At 43.6% G+C, this 18,189-nt stretch overlaps 1 protein-coding gene across 2 annotated transcripts in view; it reads left to right on the top strand.

Moving 5' to 3' along the window:
- Nucleotides 1–18,189, top strand: part of LOC112233068 (polyhomeotic-like protein 2) — a 46,518-nt gene that overhangs the window by 1,886 nt on the left and 26,443 nt on the right. The gene's annotated exons all lie outside the window — the stretch shown is intronic.

Genomic DNA, 18,189 nt, shown 5'->3' with positions numbered 1-18,189 from the left:
TGTCCTGGGGCTCTGTGGGGTCTGTTTGTGTTTTCTCTCTATATCTCCCCTTACAACAACAAAAAACACACGTGATTTTGAGACACGTGTGAAGATTCACATGTTAATTCTGAGCTTCAGAGGCAAATCGGCAGTGGGATGCAGGGTGCTATGTTGCTGGAATGAATGCCAAAACTTGCAACTGTAAAAAAAAGGCAGCAAAGGCCAGGGTAATATAACCAAAGATTGCAGATTGCAGGAAAGAGGGAGGCGTTCTATTTCATTTAAATTGTTACCTTACAATATTTTGTTTTGCTTCCAATACTTTAGGCTTTATGTTTTGCTTTCAATATCATATCTTTTGTTTGCAATAGTAATATTTTTTTTCTCAACTTTTTTCTCGAGTTTTGCTTGATATTAACAGCAAAAAAGTAACTCACTCACTAGAGGATTGCACCATATAATAATACTATGACTCAATTAACGGTGTTTTAAAGCAGCAATCCGTTAACAAAGTGTACTCCCTGCCACAAGTACAGTAAAAGCTGAGGGATGGGGCTGGAGAAATGCAACCTTTCTCAAATCCATAGACTACACTATGGATGCAAGGACTGACCATCCATGATATCCAAATGATAGTTTTAACCATGTTTTTAGGCTGTACAGTGGTTATTTACGTTTACTTTGCTTATAAAAAAAAGCTTATATTTTTGGTTCTGATGGGGTAGGACAGCTGAACTTAGCTCATGAGGCATTTATATGTTATATTCTTTAAGAATCAATGGGTACATATCATTCTTTTATACGTCCAAAAATGGATGTAGCAAGTAAGGATTGGCCCTTTAACAGGCAGTGACCTTCATACAGCACAACGATGTTTCCATTTGAATGTGATCTATTAACCTGGCCCCAAAAATGTATTCTGTCCACTGTTCCGAGAATGTCCCGTATTTCGGCTTTTTAGATGTGGTCACCCTAATTCCACCAGTGGAAACATTGCTACTGCAACATGTTATCACCATCGTTTCATATGTGAGGAGAATAACATTATTTCAACCCTACATGTGAATTTGCTTTAACTTTAAAATACCATAACTGAATGTGAAATTTTCACATGTGGAGTTTACTGCAAATTAGATTTTCACCTTCACATTTAAAAGTGCAAGTTCACATGTGAAAACAATCACATGTAAAAATCTAATTTGCAGTTTCATATGTGAAAAACATTCATGTGAAAATCTCATGTGAAACCGCATATTCGATTTTCAAATTTCATATGTGAAACTGCAATTCACATGTGAGGTGAAAACATGTTATTCTCACATGTGAAAAGGTGGTGTTAACATGTGAATTCAACATATATACTTGTGAAAATGTGTTTTTTTGTTATGTCAAATTTAAGCTCAACATGTGAGAACAGCTAATTCACTTATGAAACTGCAAATTTGGCTTGCTTTTTTGTAAGGTTCATTATCAGAGGAGGCTGGTGGGAAGAGCTATAAGATGACAGACTCATTGTGATGGCTGGAATGGAATAAATGGAACGGTATCAAACACATCAAACATATGGAACCAAAATGAGCCCATCTCCTATACAGTGGGGCAAAAAAGTATTTAGTGAGCCACCAATTGTGCAAGCTCTCCAACTTAAAAAGATGAGAGAGGCCTGTAATTTTCATCATAGGTACACTTCAACTATGACAGACAAAATCAGAAAAGAAAATCCAGAAAATCACATTGTAGGATTTTGAATGAATTTATTTGCAAATTATGGTGGAAAATAAGTATTTGGTCAATAACAAAAGTTGATCTCAATACTTTGTTGGCAATGACAGAGGTCAAACGTTTTCTGTAAGTCTTCACAAGGTTTTCATACACTGTTGCTAGTATTTTGGCCCATTCCTCCATGCAGATCTCCTCTAGAGCAGTGATGTTTTGGGGCTGTTGCTGGGCAACACGGACTTTCAACTCCCTCCAAATATTTTCTATGGGGTTGAGATCTGGAGACTGGCTAGGCCACTCCAGGACCTTGAAATGCTTCTAACGAAGCCACTCCTTCGTTGCCCGGGCGGTGTGTTTGGGATCATTGTCATGCTGAAAGACCCAGCCACGTTTCATCTTCAATGTCCTCACTGATGGAAAGAGGTTTTCACTCAAAATCTCACGATACATGGCCCCATTCATTCTTTCCTTTACACGGATCAGTCGTCCTGGTCCCTTTGCAGAAAAACAGCCCCAAAGCATGATGTTTCCACCCCGATGCTTCACAGTAGGTATGGTGATCTTTGGATGCAACTCAGCATTTGCTGTTCTCCAAACACGACGAGTTGAGTTTTTACCAAAAAGTTATATTTTGGTTTGATCTGACCATATGACATTCTCCCAATCTTCTTCTGGATCATCCAAATGCTCTCTAGCAAACTTCAGACGGGCCTGGACATGTACTGGCTTAAGCAGGGGGACACGTCTGGCACTGCAGGATTTGAGTCCCTGGCGGCGTAGTGTGTTACTGATGGTAGGCTTTGTTACTTTGGTCCCAGCTCTCTGCAGGTCATTCACTAGCTCCCCCCGTGTGGTTCTGGGAGTTTTTTTCTTGTGATCATTTTGACCCTACGGGGTGAGATCTTGCATGGAGCCCCAGACCAAGGGAGATTATCAGTGGTCTTGTATGTCTTCCATTTCCTAATAATTGCTCCCACAGTTGATTTCTTCAAACCAAGCTGCTTACCTATTGCAGATTCAGTCTTCCCAGCCTGGTGCAGGTCTACAATTTTGTTTCTGGTGTCCTTTGACAGCTCTTTGGTCTTGGCCATAGTGGAGTTTGGAGTGTGACTGTTTGAGGTTGTGGACAGGTGTCTTTTATACTGATAACAAGTTAAAACAGGTGCCATTAATACAGGTATCGAGTGGAGGAGGAGCCTCTTAAAGAAGAAGTTACAGGTCTGTGAGAGCCAGAAATCTTGCTTGTTTGTGGGTGACCAAATACTTATTTTCCACCATAATTTGCAAATAAATTCATTAAAAATCCTACAATGAGGTTTTCTGGATTTTTTTTCCTCATTTTGTCTGTCAGAGTTTAAGTGTACCTATTGTGCAAATTACAGGAATCTCTCATCTTTTTAAGTGGGAGAACTTGCACAATTGGTGGCTGACTAAATACTTTTTTGCCCCACTGTAACTCCTCTCACCAGCTTCCTCAGGTCTCTATGTTTTCTTTCTTTCTTTCTCCCTCTTTCACTCCCTCCCTCCATGTGTTCCCAGTAACTTGGGAGCAGGCACACGCACATCTGATTGAAGTTAGTCTCTCATCTGTCCTGCATCTCTTTGGACTGTAGGCACTCAGAAACACACACGCAGAAACACACACACCTGCATGAGGCATGGTGCACATAAACTGCGTTTATTTTCAGCATATTTACGTGTAAATATTTGTATGAACATAACAAGATTCAACAACTGAGACATAAGCTGAACAAGTTCCACAGACATGTGACCAACAGAAATGTAATAATGTGTCCCTGAACAAAGGCGGGTGGGGGGGGTCAAAATCAAAAGTAATAGTCAGTATCTGGTGTGGCCACCAGCTGCATTAAGTACTGCAGTGCATCTCCTCCTCGTGGACTGCACCAGATTAGCCAGTTCTTGCTGTGAGATGTTACCCCACTCTTCCACCAAGTTCCCAGACATTTTTGGGGGAATAGCACTAGCCCTCACCCTCCGATCCAACAGGTCCCAGAAGTGCTCAATGGGGTTGAGATCCGGGCTCTTCACTGACCATGGAAGAACACTGACATTCCTGCCTTGCAGGAAATCACGCACAGAACGAGCAGTATGGCTGGTGGCATTTTCATGCTGGAGGGTCATGTCAGGATGAGCCAACAGGAAGGGTACCACATGAGGGAGGAGGATGTCTTCCCTGTAACACACAGCATTGAGATTGCCTGCAATGACAACAAGCTCAGTCCGATGATGCTGTGACACACCGCCCCAGACCATGACGGACCCTCCACCTCCAAATCGATCCCGCTCCAGAGTACAGGCCTCCGTGTAACGCTCATTCCTTCAATGATAAACGCAAATTCACCCCTGGTGAGACAAAACCTCGACTCGTCATTAAAGAGCACTTTTTGCCAGTCCTGTCTGGTCCAGCAACGGTGGGTTTGTGCCCATAGGCGAGTGACGTTGTTGCCGGTGATGTCTGGTGAGGACCTGCCTTACAACAGGCCTACAAGCCCTCAGCCCAACCTCTCTCAACCTATTGCGGACAGTCTGAGCATTGATGGAGGGATTGTGCGTTCCTGGTGTAACTCGGGCAGTTGTTGTTGCCATCCTGTACCTGTCCCGCAGATGTGATGTTCGGATGTACCGGTCCTGTGCAGGTGTTGTTACACATGGTCTGCCACTGCGAGGATGAACAGCTGTCCGTCCTGTCTCCCTGTAGCGCTGTGGCCACATCTGTAGTCCTCATGCCTAAGGCACATTCACGCAGATGAATAGGGACCCTGGGCATCTTTCTTTTGGTGTTTTTCAGAGCCAGTAGAAAGGCTTCTTTAGTGTCCTAAGTTTTCATAACTGTGACCTTAATTGCCTACTGTCTGTAAGCCGTTAGTGTCTTAACGACCGTTCCACAGGTGCATGTTCATTAATTGTTTCTGGTTCATTGAACAGCATGGGAAACAGTGTTTAAACCCTTTACAATGAAGATCTGTGAAATTATTTGGATTTTTACGAATGATCTTTGAAAGGCAGGGTCCTGAAAAAGGAACGTTTCTTTTTTTGCTGAGTTTATGTTATAGCATGTGCCAGGTCCATTATCGATTCAAGGCGTGATCATAGCAAATGAGCAGCAATGTGGATTTGATTGCATCCATCTGAATTCCTCTCCTTTTCCCCTCAACAGCGCACACACACCACCTCTTCCTTACCTTGAGTAGCACCAAATTTATATGCAAATTAGCCTAGGAAAATCGATGCCATCAATTTTATTTTTCACATTTAAATTTTGCTCTTGTACATTTGCTACATCCAGGTGCAGTAGTTCCAACTTTTTTCCTTAATTTATTTTGCTTCCTGATCACAACAGTTGAATACCTTTGTCTAAATTTATCCTTTATATTAGTACATGTGTGGTGACTGAATGTTTAGGAGTTATGACCCTCAGAAAGGGGAGGGAGGAGCACTTCAGATGAGAATGCCTATCACCATCACTCACGGTCTTCCTCCTTCACATTAGCCACAGCACGAGGTGCTGCATTCGCATCCTCAACACCATCACTAAGCCGCTCTCTCTCTCTGCATTGCTCTACAATCAATGAAACCATGACAACACAGGCTGTATATCACTCTGCCTTGTCTCACACAAAAGGCCCTCCTCTGGCAGACAAAGCAGGCAGGTTTATTGGGGGGGTCTTAAGGAAATAAGGGCCAATAATCTCCCCCTGCCTGCCTGCCCAGCGGCCCTGACCACTAAGAGAGAGGTTTTTCCCCTCACACGACACACCCACTGATAGAATTCAGAATCTCTTTAGAAGGACTACCCTAAAAAAGGGTTGTAAGAGTACCCCCCCCCAAACATACATATACCAGCAGTAGTGGTCAGTTCAGATTGAAGTCACAGGTATATAAATTGGAAATACTCTGGTTCCCCCTAAAAATGAGTTGTCCCCCGCACACCATTTTGGAGGTTGAAATGTAAATCAATTTCTTCTGATGTCATAATTTTCATAATTTTCACCACTTGCAGTATATAAATGAGAGAAGTGCTGGTGTCGGTAGTGGGCCAAGCGCTTGGGATGTACATTGACTGACTGCAGAGTACAGCGTAGTTTGGGTATTTCCACTGTAGCCAGACAAAAGGCAGCCACTGTATGGTATAAGCTATCGTGGGGAGGGCACATCATAAAGTCAGTCAAAGCTCTTGCTGGGAGCAGTGAGGTAAGAGTTAGCTTCGTCCTCCCCCTCAGCCCACACCAAGCCCTCCCCCTCAGCCCACACCACACACCAAACCACATGGGCGTTATGATTCATGGTTACCTTTTTAACAATATACGTATTACAGTTCATCAAGATGTACTTTACTTTATTACACGTGGGGTACCACAGGGATCCATTCTTGGCCCATCAAGTGAGGGCCAGCCCCCTAGAATTGTGTTTGTGTGTGATAAGATATTTGAAATGTAGGGTGTATGAATTACTTTTGCCTGTGCTGTGTGTCTGTTATTTCTGGGAGGAGCAGACCACACCTTTTGACACTCTACCATGCTGAGATAGAGACAGGAGCTGAGGTGTCAGCCAGTGGTGGAAATGTACCTAATTGTCATGCTTGAGTAAAATGAAGATACCTTAAATAGGAAATGACTCAAATAAAAGTGAAAGTTACCCAGTAAAATACTAGTTGAGTTTTAAATGTACTAAATATACTAAGTATCAAAAGTAAATAAAACTGCTAAAATATACTTAATTATCAAAAGAAAAAGTATAAATAATTTCAAATTCCTTATGTTAAGAAAACCAGATGGCACCATTTATTTTTATTTATTTTATTTACAGAAAGCCATGGGCACACTCCAACACTCAAACATAATTTACAAAGGAAGACTGCGTGTTTAGTGAGTCCGCCAGATCAGAGGCAGTAGGCATGACCAGGGATGTTTTCTTGATAATTGTGTGAATTGGACCATTTTCCTGTCCTGCTAAGCATTCAAAATGTAAAGAGTACTTTTGGATGCCAGGGGAAATGTATGCAGGAAAAAGTCATTTGTTTTCTTAAGGAATGTAGTGAAGTAAATGTTGTCAAAAATATAAATAATCAAGTAAAGTACAGATACCCTCCCAAAAAATGATTTAAGTAGTACTTTAATGTATAATATTTTTCCCTAAGTTATTTACACCACTGGCGTCAGCAATGGCACCCTTCACCTGCTCACTCTATTCTCTCTCTCTTTCTGGTGTGAGGGGAAACAGAAAGCCATGTTGCATTGTCATTGGTAGACCTCTGCATTAACGGAGGGTCCATTAGACATACTGTACGTTTATTTCACTAATTCATGTCCATGGATTCAATGGGTGGACCAGTGTGTTTGTAGGTGCCGTACGTCATGCACAAAATTGGATGGAATAGGGTTGCTTTGTCTGAGTGTGTGTGTGTGTGTGTGTGTGTGTGTGTGTGTGTGTGTGTGTGTGTGTGTGCGCGTGTGTGTGTGTGTGACACACCATGGCAGGTGGATGTCTTTGTCACACTCCCGTTTGTCAGCCGCATGGTGTAGAAACTGCAGTTGGTGTAGAGATGTTGGTGTAGCTGTTCTCTCACCAGAAGTTCAGAATTGAACTGGAATTTTATGAGGCTTACTCCCTAACTCCCCTCACCCTCTAGCTTCAATTAACCCTCTGCCAGCCCCCTCCCTGCCAAACTCCCCCCTGGAAGCTCCAGTGAGAGAGAAGGAGGAGGGTGGTGTTCTTTGAAGTGTGTTTCCATAAAGGGAGCACCAGGAGTCCCAGGGTTAAGTTCCAGTAGGCCGAAGCACCATCGCAACGTGTTATATTTTACAGTGAGGGCTGTAGCAGAAGCTCTTGCATCTGGAAAGACGGCTGGCTAGTGGCTCCATGGGGAAACTCGTGGAGGCTCTCCTATCTATTGGTTCACTTACTGTATGCCCCAAAATACATTTTTCATATAGGCAGATGATTGTTTATAAATTCGTTCTTATATATTTTTAAATGAGCTGCTTTCATTGCCTTAATTTAATAAATAAAATAGGGTTGTGCGAATAACTTGAAAAATGTCATCCATAAGCCTACTAACACATTAATTCATTAATTAAAACGTGCACATATAAAGAAAAGTTACTTCAACCTTGTAATAATACATTTTCTTTCAATTTGCTCCATAGAATATAATTATCAATATAATAAAACTGGGCCTATGATATTTTCTTGAATAGGCCTATCATACTGAAACATCATAATTGTTTCAAGTTTCGCAAATAATTGTCATAAAAAAACTAAATCAAGCAGGAACCGGCAAGACAGGCTCCTTCCTCAGCGCCACCATCTTTTCCGTTGGCTTCAGCAGGGGCTGTGCAGATTCATTAATATTTTCAGCACAGTAATTACAAATAATTAAATAATTACAGATTATGTCTAGTTGAAAGGTAATCGACTAGCTGGGCTGTTCCTCAGACCCTGTATGTAGGGTTCTTGTACAATGCTTCAACAAGGCTATTGAACTTGACATTTGTGTCTGTCTTTATTCTTTTATCCAATATATCATACTGAAACATGGTATCAGAAGTGTCTCGAAAACCATGTTTGTTATTTTTGGTAGCTAAGTACAGTATACATGGGCATGCGAAAGTATTTACCCCCCTTGGCATTTTTCCTATTTTGTTGCCTTACAACCTGGAATTAAAATGGATTTTTGAGGGGTTTGTACCATTTGATTTACACAACATGCCTACCACTTTGAAGATTTTTTATTGTGAAACAAAACACAGAAAACTTGATTGTGCATAACTATTCACCCCCCCAAAGTCAATACTTTGTAGAGCCAACTTTTGCAAAAATTACAGCTGCAAGTCTCTTGGGGTGTCTCTATAAGCTTGGCACATCTAGCCACTGGGATTCTTGCCCATTCTTCAAGGCAAACTGCTCCAGCTGCTTCAAGTTGGATGGGTTCTGCTGGTGTACAGCAGTATTTAAGTCATACCACAGATTCTCAATTGGATTGAGATCTGGGCTTTGACTATGCCATTCCAAGACATTTAAATGTTTCCCCTTAAACTACTCAAGTGTTGCTTTAGTAGTATGCTTAGGGTCATTGTCCTGCTGGAAGGTGAACCTCCAACATGTCTCAAATCTCTGGAAGACTGAAACTGATTTCCCTCAAGAATTGTCCTGTATTTAGTGCCATCCATCATTCTTTCAATTCTGACCAGTTTCCCAGTCCCTGCCGATGAAAAACATCTCCACCATCATGCTTCACTGTGGGGATGGTGTTCTCGGAGTGATGTGAGGTATTGGGTTTGCGCCAGACATAGCATTTTCCTTGATGGCCAAAAAGCTCAATGTTTGTCTCATCTGACCAGAGTACCTTCTTCCCTATATTTGGGGAGTCTCCCACATGCCTTTTGGCGAACACCAAGCGTGTTTGCTTATTTTTTTCTTTAAGCAGTGGCATTTTTTCTGGCCACTCTTCCATAAAGCCCAGCTCTGTGGAGTGTACGGCTTAAAGTATTCCTATGGACAGATTGTGACGATCGTCGTTGGTGGAATTAGACCAAGATGCCGCGTGGGGTAGGTTAATCATATTCTTTAATGATAACCACAAACACAAGAAAGAGAGAACCAATGAAACATACAGCCTATTAGGGCGCAACAGCAACAATGCAAGGACAAGATCCCACAACATAGGTGGGAAAAAAGGCTACCTAAGTATGATTCCCAATCAGAGACAACGATAGACAGCTGCCTCTGATTGGGAATCACACTCGGCCAAACACAAAGAAATACAACACATAGAATGCCCACCCAAATCACACCCTGACCAAACAAATAGAGACATAAAAAGGCTCTCTAAGGTCAGGGCGTGACACAGATACTCCAATCTCCGCTGTGGAGCTTTGCAGCTCCTTCAGGGTTATCTTTGGTTGCCTCTCTGATTAATGGCCTCCTTGCCTGGTCTGTGAGTTTTGGTGGGTGACCCTCTCTTGGCAGGTTTGTTGTGGTGCCATATTCTTTCCAATTTTCCGTGGGATGTTCAAAGTTTCTGATATTTTTTTAGAACCCAACCCTGATCTGTACTTCTCCACAACGTTGTCCCTGACCTGTTTTGGAGAGCTCCTCGGTATTCATATTGTCGCTTGCTTGGTGGTGCCCCTTGCTTAGTGGTGTTGCAGACTCGGGGGGCCTTTCAGAACAGGTTTATATATACTGAGATTATGTGACACTTAGATTGCACACAGGTGGACTTTATTTAACTAATTATGCGACTTCTGAAGGTAATTGGTTGCACCATATCTTATTTAGGGGCTTCATAGCAAAGGGGGTGAATACATATGCATGCAACACATATAAACATTTTATTCCATTTTTTTTAAACAAGTTATTTCTTTCATTTCACTTCACCAATTTGGACTATTTTGTGTATGTCCATGACATGAAATCCAAATAAATATCTATTTAAATTACAGGTTGTAATGCAACAAAATAGGAAAAACTCCAAGGGAATTAATCATTTTGCAAGGCACAGTAGGTGCAGTTACGTTCCATATGCGAACAGCCGCCATTTCCTACTGCTAACTTTAGTCACACCACTGATCAACTCGTTGTTTGCTGGCTAGCTAGCATCACTGCCTACCTTGATGGCTGAAGGCAAAGAGATCTCCTATTCCATCGCTATGGCAGTGAACATTCCACCACCAAATTCCATGGTTCTCACAGTGGACTGGAATACTAATTGGGACAACTTCAGGGACTAATTTGAGGACTATGCGCTTGCGACCGGTGTACGTGAGAAACCCAACGAGGTCCACGCGGCAACTCTGAGGAGTTTAATGGGCAGCGAATGCAGGCATATCTAACGGCACAATCTCACCCTCACAGCACGACAACAGAGTGATGCAAAGGCCATACTGGATGCATTGGAGAATGATTTCAAACCTGCCAGGAACGCCATTTACGAGCGGTTCGTTTTTTGGAAGCTGCAAACAGGAAGAGGGGGACTCAGTAAACAACTTTGTAACCCGTTTGAGGGAAAGATCCGCTACTTGTGAATACGGGGGATTGAAAGATGAACTGATTTGTGACAGAATAGTACTGGGAATTGCAAATGAGGACACGCGCCAGCGTCTACTGAGAGAGAGGCTTAACATTAGTAACTGCCATTGAAATGTGCCGCACTGCCGAAGTAACTGACATGAGAATGAGAGCAATGGAAATCGAAACCCCACGCACTGACGCTGATACTGTTCACGCTGTTGCCAGGCAGATATTCAGACAAAACCAAACTAGGCAGAATAATTCACCACAAATGGTGAACACAGGCAGCCCCATAGTATGCAAATACTGTGGAAATGCACACGCACAAGGCATAGAGCACTGCCCTGCCTACGGAAAACCATGCAGAGCTTGTGGAACTAATAATCCCTTTGCAAAAGTGTGTCTCAAAAGCAAAAGAAGGGTGAGTGAGGGCAAAATTCACTGTGTTGTTGATGTCACTCAGTGTTCAGAACAGTGAAAGTGACATTTCCATGCATGAATCCATTGGTGCTGTACACCCAAGAAGAAGAAATGGTTTGTGACACTACGATTACACAACAAACTGCAACAATGTCAACTGGATTCCGGTGCTATGTGCAACATAATGAGCTACAAAGACAAAATCAATCTGGCACCTGACACACATCTCTTGCCCAGCTGTACTCAGGAGAGCTAATGAGAGCTAATGAGCATCTTTGAGTCCGAATGTGTTTTTTGGGGACACAAACACAAGCTGGAGTTTGAGATCGTGAAAACCAGTCAACATCCTCTCCTCTCAGGCTCTACATGCGAATGCCTGGTACTGATGCAATTCACCGTATCAAATGACCTGCACATCGTGGAGCATGTCCAGCATGGACCCCTGATATCAGCAGATATGACGATGTATTCAACATGCCCGTTGAATCAGTGCCTGGGGAGGTACACTTTGAATTGGATGAGAGCATCACTCCAGTCCAGTGTGCTCCTCGCAATGTGCAAATTGCAATGAAAGTGGCTGTTTCGGCCCAGCTGGACAAGTATGAAGTCAATGACATCTGTGACTGAACCAACTGACAATATGGTGAAAAAGCCAGAGAAGCTGAGGGTCTGCATCGACCCAAAGCATCTGAACCAAGCACTGAAATGCTCCCAATACATCATGCCGACACTGGAGGATGTCCTCTACAAGCTTCCCAAGGCCATGATTTTCACCACGAGATGCATTCCTTCAATGCAAGCTGGACGAAGAAAGCAGCTTCATGACTACCTTCTGGACTCTCTGGGGTCGGAATAGCTGGCTCAAGCTCCCGTTTTGGTGTCTCAGTGGTGCCTGGGGTATACCAACGCAAGCAGAGTTACTGGCTGGCCTCAAGGACATTGAAACCATTGCTGATGATGTCCTGATCGTAGGCTGCAGGGCGCAGGTTGCAATGCAAGGCCAGCCTGACAAGGTCATCACGGACAATGGCCCACAATTCAATGCACAGTTCAAGCGTTTTGCCGAAAAAATGGGAGTTTGACCACGTGACCTCCTCTCCAAGACCCAAAGGCAAATGGCAAGGCAGAGTCAGCTGTCAAGATTGCAAAAAACCTGTTACGCAGGGCCTTGTGTGACAGCAACGACCCCTGGAAAGCCATCTTGCAGGGGAGGAACACACCCACCAAAACATGGACAGCAGGCCAGCGCAACGCCTTCTGTCCAGACGTCTGAAGACTACCATCCCCGTAGCTAACAAGCTACTTGAGCTCTGCATCATTGGCCAAAGAACCACGTTCTTACCTGGTGGATGTTGGTGGCTCCCTCTATCACCTACAGAAACCCAGCCTAAAACCCCAAACAGCAAGCTAGGCAGGTGTAGGAGCACGGTGGCTAGGCAAAACTCCCTAGAAAGGCCAGAACCTAGGAAGAAACCTAGAGAGGAACCAGGCTATGAGGGGTGGCCAGTCCTCTTCTGGCTGTGCTGGGTGGAGATTATAACAGAACATGGCCAAGATGTTCAAATGTTCATAGATGACCAGCAGGGTCAATTAATAACAATCACAGTGGTTGTCAAGGGTGCAACAGGTCAGCACCTCAGGAGTAAATGTCAGTTGGCTTTTCATAGCCGATCATTCAAAGACTCTCTACCGCTCCTGCTGTCTCTAGAGAGTTGAAAACAGCAGGTCTGGGACAGGTAGCATGTCCGGTGAACAGGTCAGGGTTCCATAGCCGCATGCAGAACAATTGAAACTGGAGCAGCAGCATGGCCAGGTTTACTGGGGACAGCAAGGAGTCATCATGCCAGGTAGTCCTGAGGCATGGTCCTAGGAGAGAGAGAAAAAGAGAAAAAGAAAGAATTAAAGAGAATTAAATTCACACAGGACACCGGATAAGACAGAAGAAATACTCCAGCTAAAACAGACTGACCCTGGCCCCTTCTTACGATACCCCCGGACAGGGCCAAACAGGCAGGATATAACCCCACCCACTTTGCTAAAGCACAGCCCCCACACCACTAGAGGGATATCTTCAACCACCAACTTACCATCCTGAGACAAGGCCGAGTATAGCCCACAAAAGTCTCTGCCACGGCACAACCCAAGGGGGGGGGCAACTCCTAGGGATGGCATGGAAGAGCACCAGTAAGCCAGTGACAGCCCCTGTAATAGGGTTAGAGGCAGAGAATCTCAGTGGAGAAAGGGGAAACGGCCAAGCAGAGACAGCAAGGGCGGTTCGTTGCTCCAGTGCCTTTCCGTTCACCTTCACACTCCTGGGCCAGACTACACTCAATCATAGGACCAACTGAAGAGATGAGTCTTCAATAGACTTAAAGGTTGAGACCGAGTCTGTGTCTCTCACATGGGTAGGCAGACCATTCCATAGAAATGGAGCTCTATGGGAGAAAGCCCAGCCTCCAGCTGTTTGCTTAGAAATTCTAGGGACAGTAAGGAGGCCTGCGTCTTGTGACCATAGCATACGTGTAGGTATATACGGCAGGACCAAATCAGAAAGATAGGTAGGAGCAAGCCCATGTAATGCTTTGTTGGTTAGCAGTAAAACCTTGAAATCAACCCTTGCCTTAACAGGAAGCCAGTGTAGAGAGGCTAGCACTGGAGTAATATGATCAAATTAGTTGGTTCTAGTCAAGATTCTAGCAGCTGTGTTTAGCACTAACTGAAGATGATTTAGTGCTTTATCCGGGTAGCCAGAAAGTAGAGCATTGCAGTAGTCTAACCTAGAAGTGACAAAAGCATGGATTCATTTTTCTGCATCATTTTTCGACAGAAAGTTTCAGATTTTTGCAATGTTACGTAGATGGAAAATAGCTGTCCTTGAAGCAGTCTTGATATGTTCGTCTAAAGAGAGATCAGGGTCCAGAGTAACGCCGAGGTTCTTCACAGTTTTATTTGAGACGACAGTACAACCATCAAGATTAATTGTCAGATTCAACAGAAGATCTCTTTGTTTCTTGGGACCTAGAACAAGCATCTCTGTTTTGTCCGAGTTTAAAAGTAGAACATTTGCAACCATCCACTTCCTTATGTCTGAAACACAGGCTTCCAGGGAGGGCAATTTTGGGGCTTCACCATGCTTCATCGAAATGTACAGCTGTGTGTCTTCCACATAGCAGTGAAAGTTAACATTATGTTTCCGAATGACATTGCCAAGAGGTAAAATATATAGTGAAAACAATAGTGGTCCTAAAACGGAGCCTTGAGGAACACTGACATTTACAGTTGATTTGTCAGAGGACAAACCATCCACAGAGACAAACTGATATCTTTCTGAGCAGGCCAGGCCAGAACTTGTCCGTGTAGACCAATTTGGGTTTCCAATCTCACCAAAAGAATGTGGTGATCGATGGTATCAAAAGCAGCACTAAGGTCTAGGAGCACGAGGACAGATGCAGAGCCTCAGTCTGACCCCATTAAAAGGTAATTTACCACCTTCACAAGTGCAGTCTCAGTGCTATGATGGGGTCTAAAACCAGACTGATGCGTTTCATATACATTGTTTGTCTTCAGGAAGGCAGTGAGTTGCTGCACAACAGCTTTGAACAATAATTTGATACGTTTATTGAAGTCCGGTTGACAGTGCAACTTGGAGCTCATGCTGGCTAGTTTGTTTCTGCTTTTGGTTTTCAGAACGGCCATAGCAGAGATGCCATTTTCACACAGATAGGTAATGCTGAACGGTAGCATGATTCTTGACAACGAGAGGAGGATACGCTGCAGCAGATCTGTGTCATTTTCGGGAAGCGCATGCTCAGTCTGTAATCAAATGACAGCTCCACCAGCAGATCCTCTTCATTGCTTGGCAACGTGACACTTCCCATCTCCACTCGAAAGGGGTCCCGTATCCAGTCGTCTTGTCTCTTGTTCTCCTCCGGGAAGTAGTCGCAAAACTTTCCCTGCATCCTCCCTTTAGAAACATGATTTGCCCAAACAGTATGCTTAATCATGAAGGCATCCACTTTGTCACTCTGTTCAAATCGATTGTGCCCCCTCTCTTGCATTGACACATTGAGCGAATTCAGATGATCAAAAATATCCACCAGGTAGGCAACTTGTGCGAGCCATTCCTCACAATCGAAATGTTCGGCCAGAGATGACTTGTTTTCCGAAAGAAACTTAGCAATCTCCGCTCGAAGCTCATAAAAGCGACCCAACACTTTACCCCTGGAAAGCCAGCGGACTTCTGCACGATAAAGCACCTGCTGGTACTCGCTCCCCATATCCCTGCAGAAGGTCTGGAAACACCTGCTTTTTTGTGGAACTCTTTTTGATATAGTTGACACACTTGATCACATCCTGGAGAGTGGAGAGGAGCTCAGGCACCATGCCCTTCGCTGCCAATGCCTCCCTGTGTAGGAAGCAATGGTTCCTTACTACTCCGGAGTGCTTACCTGTCATGGCTGCTGCCCCATCAGTTGTCACACCAACACACCAATCCCAAGCCAGTCCCACGGAGCCCAGAGACATATCCATTGTGTTAAAGACAGCTTCTGCAGTGGTGGTGGTGGGCAAATCAGCACTAAAAAGGAACTGCTCCTCGAAGTTATGATCCCAGACGTGTCTGACATAGACCATTAGAATTGCACGGTTAGCCACATCTGTGGATTCGTCAAGCTGCAGTGCTTAATGGCCATTTGCACTGATGCTCTCTGATGTCTGCCTCGTTATGTCCTCAGACATGTCCTGGATTCTCCTCCTCATGGTGTCATTGGATAGGTGTATGGTTTTTTAGTTTGTTGGCGGCTGAATCTCCCAAGATTCCAGTGCACATATTAATCGCAGCAGGGAGTATGAGATCCTCTGCGCTAGTGTGGGCTTTTTTGCACTTGCTTTGGGCCACAAGGTATGATGCGCAAAGTGCCTTTTCTTGTATCGTGCATACGTTGTTCAATGAACCTTGTGAGGCCTCCAGATATTGACATTTCCTTTCAAAAAAAGTCAGCTGTCTTATTTTTGTGGCTTAAATGCTTGGTGCCCAGATTACTTTTCATTTTGGAGGGTTTCATGCTCTCATTAGCTAACGGCTCGTTGCATAGGACACACTGCGGTGTACACTCACCCTGACTGTCTTCTGTATATGTAAAACCATATTTGATGAAGTCAGGGGGGTATTCCCGGGTTGTCTGGCTTGTTGTTGACATTGGAAGCAGCAGTAGATGAAGAACAAACGCGTCCATGGTTTTACTCTGACAGCTAAGCCTACATGAGTTAAATGACAGCTAACTATCCTCATGTGCAATGCCTGCAGAACACATCTGCATAGTTAGCTGTCAATCAAGCTAGCTGTCAGAAGAAGATCTGTATTATATGATTGGACATGTCACATTTAAAACAAAACAAAACAATGTAATCTGTAGTTTCATTGGATCAGTGTGTGTGTGTGTGTGTGTGTGTGTGTGTGTGTGTGTGTGTGTGTGTGTGTGTGTGTGTGTGTGTGTGTGTGTGTGTGGGGGGGGGGGCAAGAACTTTATTTTATTGGTCAGTGAGTGAGTCCTGCAACCCCTTAAAATTCTCCCGGGTCATGACCCCCAAGTTGAGTATCACTGGTCTAGAAGATCTAACAGTGATCTTTGGGTTACCCACCAAAACAAAAAAAAAGAAAGTGACATATAATTTGAAAGCTACAGCGCTTGTCTTTTGAATATTGAACTCAAATCTTACTGCTGGAAATGTCACAACCCACCCCATAAAGGCCATAAATCATGTGCTGTGGTCATATTCATAGAGTATGCAATGTAAGTCATGTAAGTCAGAGGGTATAATACCCTGATGGTCATTGTGAAGCAATGCATTTCCTTCTCCATCCACATGACCTTGTATTCATCCTCCACATGTGCCGTGATCTAGCTCATCTAGATCATTTTTTTTACTTGATAACTTGAACGGCCTGATTCCCAATAGTTATTTTAAGATGTCAGGCTTGAAAATCCATTCAGCCATTTTGGCACAGTGACTCACTACCTAAACCAGACTCGACTGTTTTCAAGTGGCCAAGAGACCTCATGTTATCTCCAACTGCTCTCTAGTGGACAAACTGGGAATCAGACAGGGGATATGCCTTCAGAAAGTATTCATACCCCTTGACTCATTCCACATTTTGTTGTGCTACAGCCTGAATTCAAAATGGATTAACTGATTTTTTCCCCCACCCATCTAACGTACACACATTACCCCATAATGACAAAATGATAACGTGTTTTTATTCAAAATGAAATAATGACATATTTAATTTACATAAGTATTCACACCCCTGAGTCAATACATGTTAGAATCACCTTTGGCAGCGATTACAGCTGTGAGTCTCTCTGGGTAAGTCTCAAAGGGTTCTCCACACCTGGATTTTACAATATTTGCTAAATTCTTCAAGATCTGTCAAGTTGGTTGTTGATCATTGCTGGACAGCCAATTTCAAGTCTTGATATAAGTCAAAACTGTAACTATGCCACTCAGGAACATTCCATTTACTCTTGGTAAGCAACTCCAGTGTGTATTTGACCTTGTGTTTTCGGTGAATTCCTCTCCCAGTGTCTGTTGGAAAGCATACTGAATCAGGTTTTCCTCTAGGATTTTGCCTGTGCTTAGCTCTATTCCGTTTATTTTTATCCCCCTAAAAAACTCCCTAGTCCTTGCTGATGACAAGCATACCCATAACATGTTGCAGTCACCGCCATGCTTGAAAACATGAAGAGTGGTACTCAGTGACGTGTTGTGTTGGATTTACCTCAAACATAATGCTTTGTATTCAGGCCACATTATTTGCAGTTTTACTTTAGTGCTTTGTTGCAAACATGATTTTTCTGGGTGGGAGGATTTCCAGGTCTGCTGATTTAGCTGATATTACTTGATGCTACCCGATCAAAGAGGAGAGTTGAGCTGACAAAGATGGGACAGACAGAAATCTTACTGTAAACCTGTAGAAGGAAAGACAAGGCTTTGGAGAAGAGTTGCCCTGGGGACATTTCCGGCAGGTGTTACAGC

This window comes from Oncorhynchus tshawytscha, linkage group LG16, assembly GCF_018296145.1.
Source record: "Oncorhynchus tshawytscha isolate Ot180627B linkage group LG16, Otsh_v2.0, whole genome shotgun sequence".
NCBI lineage: Eukaryota > Metazoa > Chordata > Actinopteri > Salmoniformes > Salmonidae > Oncorhynchus > Oncorhynchus tshawytscha.
The sequence above is the reverse complement of the archived record's forward strand: the minus strand, read 5'-3'. Positions and strand labels throughout refer to the sequence as shown.